Here is a 7,500-nt window from a genome sequence, read left to right on the forward strand (position 1 = left end):
GTTTCTAAATTCAAGTTGGCACGGGGGGCAGCGGTGTGCGTGGTTATTTTCCCAGGATTGATGATCCCCAATTCGGTGGGTCCGTTTAAAGTTTTGTTTGGGCTCCCGTTTCGCGGGGAAGCGCGTGCGCGTGGCGAGCCTGACCTCCCCGTGTCCCCCTCGCCCAGACCTTTCCAACGCCACCCGGGTGAAGGTGCTACGAGGTCCCGAAGTGGAGATGCCTGTCAATGAGCACCTTTTCCCAGCTTTGAATGCAGGTTTCCAGCTTCAGACAAAATGTGGCTCCAAACGTGCAGTTTTGCGCCCGAACGTGGGATTTCGCTGGGGACGGTTTCTAAATTCAAGTTGGCACGGGGGGCAGCGGTGTGCGCGGTTATCTTCCCGGAAAAAGCCGTCCCCAGCTCGGTGGGTCCGTTTAAAGTTTTGTTTGGGCTCCCGTTTCGCGGGGAAGCGCGTGCGCGTGGCGAGCCTGACCTCCCCGTGTGCCCCTCGCCCAGACCTTTCCAACGCCACCCGGGTGAAGGTGCTACGAGGTCCCGAAGTGGAGATGCCTGTCAATGAGCACCTTTTCCCAGCTTTGAATGCAGGTTTCCAGCTTCAGACAAAATGTGGCTCCAAACGTGCAGTTTTGCGCCCGAACGTGGGATTTCGCTGGGGACGGTTTCTAAATTCAAGTTGGCACGGGGGGCAGCGGTGTGTGTGGTTATTTTCCCAGGATTGATGATCCCCAATTCGGTGGGTCCGTTTAAAGTTTTGTTTGGGCTCCCGTTTCGCGGGGAAGCGCGTGCGCGTGGCGAGCCTGACCTCCCCGTGTCCCCCTCGCCCAGACCTTTCCAACGCCACCCGGGTGAAGGTGCTACGAGGTCCCGAAGTGGAGATGCCTGTCAATGAGCACCTTTTCCCAGCTTTGAATGCACGTTTCCAGCTTCAGACAAAATGTGGCTCCAAACGTGCAGTTTTGCGCCCGAACGTGGGATTTCGCTGGGGACGGTTTCTAAATTCAAGTTGGCACGGGGGGCAGCGGTGTGCGCGGTTATCTTCCCGGAAAAAGCCGTCCCCAGCTCGGTGGGTCCGTTTAAAGTTTTGTTTGGGCTCCCGTTTCGCGGGGAAGCGCGTGCGCGTGGCGAGCCTGACCTCCCCGTGTGCCCCTCGCCCAGACCTTTCCAACGCCACCCGGGTGAAGGTGCTACGAGGTCCCGAAGTGGAGATGCCTGTCAATGAGCACCTTTTCCCAGCTTTGAATGCAGGTTTCCAGCTTCAGACAAAATGTGGCTCCAAACGTGCAGTTTTGCGCCCGAACGTGGGATTTCGCTGGGGACGGTTTCTAAATTCAAGTTGGCACGGGGGGCAGCGGTGTGCGCGGTTATCTTCCCGGAAAAAGCCGTCCCCAGCTCGGTGGGTCCGTTTAAAGTTTTGTTTGGGCTCCCGTTTCGCGGGGAAGCGCGTGCGCGTGGCGAGCCTGACCTCCCCGTGTGCCCCTCGCCCAGACCTTTCCAACGCCACCCGGGTGAAGGTGCTACGAGGTCCCGAAGTGGAGATGCCTGTCAATGAGCACCTTTTCCCAGCTTTGAATGCAGGTTTCCAGCTTCAGACAAAATGTGGCTCCAAACGTGCAGTTTTGCGCCCGAACGTGGGATTTCGCTGGGGACGGTTTCTAAATTCAAGTTGGCACGGGGGGCAGCGGTGTGTGTGGTTATTTTCCCAGGATTGATGATCCCCAATTCGGTGGGTCCGTTTAAAGTTTTGTTTGGGCTCCCGTTTCGCGGGGAAGCGCGTGCGCGTGGCGAGCCTGACCTCCCCGTGTGCCCCTCGCCCAGACCTTTCCAACGCCACCCGGGTGAAGGTGCTACGAGGTCCCGAAGTGGAGATGCCTGTCAATGAGCACCTTTTCCCAGCTTTGAATGCACGTTTCCAGCTTCAGACAAAATGTGGCTCCAAACGTGCAGTTTTGCGCCCGAACGTGGGATTTCGCTGGGGACGGTTTCTAAATTCAAGTTGGCACGGGGGGCAGCGGTGTGCGCGGTTATCTTCCCGGAAAAAGCCGTCCCCAGCTCGGTGGGTCCGTTTAAAGTTTTGTTTGGGCTCCCGTTTCGCGGGGAAGCGCGTGCGCGTGGCGAGCCTGACCTCCCCGTGTGCCCCTCGCCCAGACCTTTCCAACGCCACCCGGGTGAAGGTGCTACGAGGTCCCGAAGTGGAGATGCCTGTCAATGAGCACCTTTTCCCAGCTTTGAATGCAGGTTTCCAGCTTCAGACAAAATGTGGCTCCAAACGTGCAGTTTTGCGCCCGAACGTGGGATTTCGCTGGGGACGGTTTCTAAATTCAAGTTGGCACGGGGGGCAGCGGTGTGCGCGGTTATCTTCCCGGAAAAAGCCGTCCCCAGCTCGGTGGGTCCGTTTAAAGTTTTGTTTGGGCTCCCGTTTCGCGGGGAAGCGCGTGCGCGTGGCGAGCCTGACCTCCCCGTGTGCCCCTCGCCCAGACCTTTCCAACGCCACCCGGGTGAAGGTGCTACGAGGTCCCGAAGTGGAGATGCCTGTCAATGAGCACCTTTTCCCAGCTTTGAATGCAGGTTTCCAGCTTCAGACAAAATGTGGCTCCAAACGTGCAGTTTTGCGCCCGAACGTGGGATTTCGCTGGGGACGGTTTCTAAATTCAAGTTGGCACGGGGGGCAGCGGTGTGTGTGGTTATTTTCCCAGGATTGATGATCCCCAATTCGGTGGGTCCGTTTAAAGTTTTGTTTGGGCTCCCGTTTCGCGGGGAAGCGCGTGCGCGTGGCGAGCCTGACCTCCCCGTGTGCCCCTCGCCCAGACCTTTCCAACGCCACCCGGGTGAAGGTGCTACGAGGTCCCGAAGTGGAGATGCCTGTCAATGAGCACCTTTTCCCAGCTTTGAATGCACGTTTCCAGCTTCAGACAAAATGTGGCTCCAAACGTGCAGTTTTGCGCCCGAACGTGGGATTTCGCTGGGGACGGTTTCTAAATTCAAGTTGGCACGGGGGGCAGCGGTGTGCGCGGTTATCTTCCCGGAAAAAGCCGTCCCCAGCTCGGTGGGTCCGTTTAAAGTTTTGTTTGGGCTCCCGTTTCGCGGGGAAGCGCGTGCGCGTGGCGAGCCTGACCTCCCCGTGTGCCCCTCGCCCAGACCTTTCCAACGCCACCCGGGTGAAGGTGCTACGAGGTCCCGAAGTGGAGATGCCTGTCAATGAGCACCTTTTCCCAGCTTTGAATGCAGGTTTCCAGCTTCAGACAAAATGTGGCTCCAAACGTGCAGTTTTGCGCCCGAACGTGGGATTTCGCTGGGGACGGTTTCTAAATTCAAGTTGGCACGGGGGGCAGCGGTGTGCGCGGTTATCTTCCCGGAAAAAGCCGTCCCCAGCTCGGTGGGTCCGTTTAAAGTTTTGTTTGGGCTCCCGTTTCGCGGGGAAGCGCGTGCGCGTGGCGAGCCTGACCTCCCCGTGTGCCCCTCGCCCAGACCTTTCCAACGCCACCCGGGTGAAGGTGCTACGAGGTCCCGAAGTGGAGATGCCTGTCAATGAGCACCTTTTCCCAGCTTTGAATGCAGGTTTCCAGCTTCAGACAAAATGTGGCTCCAAACGTGCAGTTTTGCGCCCGAACGTGGGATTTCGCTGGGGACGGTTTCTAAATTCAAGTTGGCACGGGGGGCAGCGGTGTGTGTGGTTATTTTCCCAGGATTGATGATCCCCAATTCGGTGGGTCCGTTTAAAGTTTTGTTTGGGCTCCCGTTTCGCGGGGAAGCGCGTGCGCGTGGCGAGCCTGACCTCCCCGTGTGCCCCTCGCCCAGACCTTTCCAACGCCACCCGGGTGAAGGTGCTACGAGGTCCCGAAGTGGAGATGCCTGTCAATGAGCACCTTTTCCCAGCTTTGAATGCACGTTTCCAGCTTCAGACAAAATGTGGCTCCAAACGTGCAGTTTTGCGCCCGAACGTGGGATTTCGCTGGGGACGGTTTCTAAATTCAAGTTGGCACGGGGGGCAGCGGTGTGCGCGGTTATCTTCCCGGAAAAAGCCGTCCCCAGCTCGGTGGGTCCGTTTAAAGTTTTGTTTGGGCTCCCGTTTCGCGGGGAAGCGCGTGCGCGTGGCGAGCCTGACCTCCCCGTGTGCCCCTCGCCCAGACCTTTCCAACGCCACCCGGGTGAAGGTGCTACGAGGTCCCGAAGTGGAGATGCCTGTCAATGAGCACCTTTTCCCAGCTTTGAATGCAGGTTTCCAGCTTCAGACAAAATGTGGCTCCAAACGTGCAGTTTTGCGCCCGAACGTGGGATTTCGCTGGGGACGGTTTCTAAATTCAAGTTGGCACGGGGGGCAGCGGTGTGCGCGGTTATCTTCCCGGAAAAAGCCGTCCCCAGCTCGGTGGGTCCGTTTAAAGTTTTGTTTGGGCTCCCGTTTCGCGGGGAAGCGCGTGCGCGTGGCGAGCCTGACCTCCCCGTGTGCCCCTCGCCCAGACCTTTCCAACGCCACCCGGGTGAAGGTGCTACGAGGTCCCGAAGTGGAGATGCCTGTCAATGAGCACCTTTTCCCAGCTTTGAATGCAGGTTTCCAGCTTCAGACAAAATGTGGCTCCAAACGTGCAGTTTTGCGCCCGAACGTGGGATTTCGCTGGGGACGGTTTCTAAATTCAAGTTGGCACGGGGGGCAGCGGTGTGCGCGGTTATCTTCCCGGAAAAAGCCGTCCCCAGCTCGGTGGGTCCGTTTAAAGTTTTGTTTGGGCTCCCGTTTCGCGGGGAAGCGCGTGCGCGTGGCGAGCCTGACCTCCCCGTGTGCCCCTCGCCCAGACCTTTCCAACGCCACCCGGGTGAAGGTGCTACGAGGTCCCGAAGTGGAGATGCCTGTCAATGAGCACCTTTTCCCAGCTTTGAATGCAGGTTTCCAGCTTCAGACAAAATGTGGCTCCAAACGTGCAGTTTTGCGCCCGAACGTGGGATTTCGCTGGGGACGGTTTCTAAATTCAAGTTGGCACGGGGGGCAGCGGTGTGTGTGGTTATTTTCCCAGGATTGATGATCCCCAATTCGGTGGGTCCGTTTAAAGTTTTGTTTGGGCTCCCGTTTCGCGGGGAAGCGCGTGCGCGTGGCGAGCCTGACCTCCCCGTGTGCCCCTCGCCCAGACCTTTCCAACGCCACCCGGGTGAAGGTGCTACGAGGTCCCGAAGTGGAGATGCCTGTCAATGAGCACCTTTTCCCAGCTTTGAATGCAGGTTTCCAGCTTCAGACAAAATGTGGCTCCAAACGTGCAGTTTTGCGCCCGAACGTGGGATTTCGCTGGGGACGGTTTCTAAATTCAAGTTGGCACGGGGGGCAGCGGTGTGCTCGGTTATCTTCCCGGAAAAAGCCGTCCCCAGCTCGGTGGGTCCGTTTAAAGTTTTGTTTGGGCTCCCGTTTCGCGGGGAAGCGCGTGCGCGTGGCGAGCCTGACCTCCCCGTGTGCCCCTCGCCCAGACCTTTCCAACGCCACCCGGGTGAAGGTGCTACGAGGTCCCGAAGTGGAGATGCCTGTCAATGAGCACCTTTTCCCAGCTTTGAATGCAGGTTTCCAGCTTCAGACAAAATGTGGCTCCAAACGTGCAGTTTTGCGCCCGAACGTGGGATTTCGCTGGGGACGGTTTCTAAATTCAAGTTGGCACGGGGGGCAGCGGTGTGTGTGGTTATTTTCCCAGGATTGATGATCCCCAATTCGGTGGGTCCGTTTAAAGTTTTGTTTGGGCTCCCGTTTCGCGGGGAAGCGCGTGCGCGTGGCGAGCCTGACCTCCCCGTGTCCCCCTCGCCCAGACCTTTCCAACGCCACCCGGGTGAAGGTGCTACGAGGTCCCGAAGTGGAGATGCCTGTCAATGAGCACCTTTTCCCAGCTTTGAATGCACGTTTCCAGCTTCAGACAAAATGTGGCTCCAAACGTGCAGTTTTGCGCCCGAACGTGGGATTTCGCTGGGGACGGTTTCTAAATTCAAGTTGGCACGGGGGGCAGCGGTGTGCGTGGTTATTTTCCCAGGATTGATGATCCCCAATTCGGTGGGTCCGTTTAAAGTTTTGTTTGGGCTCCCGTTTCGCGGGGAAGCGCGTGCGCGTGGCGAGCCTGACCTCCCCGTGTGCCCCTCGCCCAGACCTTTCCAACGCCACCCGGGTGAAGGTGCTACGAGGTCCCGAAGTGGAGATGCCTGTCAATGAGCACCTTTTCCCAGCTTTGAATGCAGGTTTCCAGCTTCAGACAAAATGTGGCTCCAAACGTGCAGTTTTGCGCCCGAACGTGGGATTTCGCTGGGGACGGTTTCTAAATTCAAGTTGGCACGGGGGGCAGCGGTGTGTGTGGTTATTTTCCCAGGATTGATGATCCCCAATTCGGTGGGTCCGTTTAAAGTTTTGTTTGGGCTCCCGTTTCGCGGGGAAGCGCGTGCGCGTGGCGAGCCTGACCTCCCCGTGTCCCCCTCGCCCAGACCTTTCCAACGCCACCCGGGTGAAGGTGCTACGAGGTCCCGAAGTGGAGATGCCTGTCAATGAGCACCTTTTCCCAGCTTTGAATGCACGTTTCCAGCTTCAGACAAAATGTGGCTCCAAACGTGCAGTTTTGCGCCCGAACGTGGGATTTCGCTGGGGACGGTTTCTAAATTCAAGTTGGCACGGGGGGCAGCGGTGTGCGCGGTTATCTTCCCGGAAAAAGCCGTCCCCAGCTCGGTGGGTCCGTTTAAAGTTTTGTTTGGGCTCCCGTTTCGCGGGGAAGCGCGTGCGCGTGGCGAGCCTGACCTCCCCGTGTGCCCCTCGCCCAGACCTTTCCAACGCCACCCGGGTGAAGGTGCTACGAGGTCCCGAAGTGGAGATGCCTGTCAATGAGCACCTTTTCCCAGCTTTGAATGCACGTTTCCAGCTTGAGAGAAACGGGGGCTTAAAATTCACAGTTATTCGCCCGAACGTGGGATTTCGCTGGGGACGGTTTCTAAATTCAAGTTGGCACGGGGGGCAGCGGTGTGTGTGGTTATTTTCCCAGGATTGATGATATCCAATTCGGTGGGTCCGTTTAAAGTTTTGTTTGGCTTCCCGTTTTCGTTGTGTAGCTCTGATTTCACTGGGGATAGTTTTATACACTGCTTTAGAGTGGGGCACACACGTGAGAGTTGTTTTTTCATTGGAACTGACTATGGCCATTTCGGTGTAGACGTTTAACGTTTTCTTTCGCTTCCCGTTTCCGTTTTATCCAACCGATTTCGATAGGGACAGTTTTGTTATTTAAGTTGGAGTGGGGCGCGACGGCGTGCGTTGAAATTTTTCGCCGGTTTCAGCTCCGTTCACGGTTGTAGCTCCGTTTGAAGTTTTCTTTCGCTTCCGGTTTCGCGCACGCGCACGTGCGCGTTATAAGTCCCGGTTTTCCGTGTGCCCCCGGTTAATACCTTTCGAATGAGCCTATTTTGATCAAAATCCGTTCGGCGGAACCGAAAATGAGCTCGAAAAACGGTTTTCCCAGCTTCCCAATGCATTTCCCAGCTTCTGATTTACAAGCGTAAC

This window comes from Osmerus eperlanus, chromosome 4 (assembly GCF_963692335.1).
Source record: "Osmerus eperlanus chromosome 4, fOsmEpe2.1, whole genome shotgun sequence".
Lineage (NCBI taxonomy): Eukaryota > Metazoa > Chordata > Actinopteri > Osmeriformes > Osmeridae > Osmerus > Osmerus eperlanus.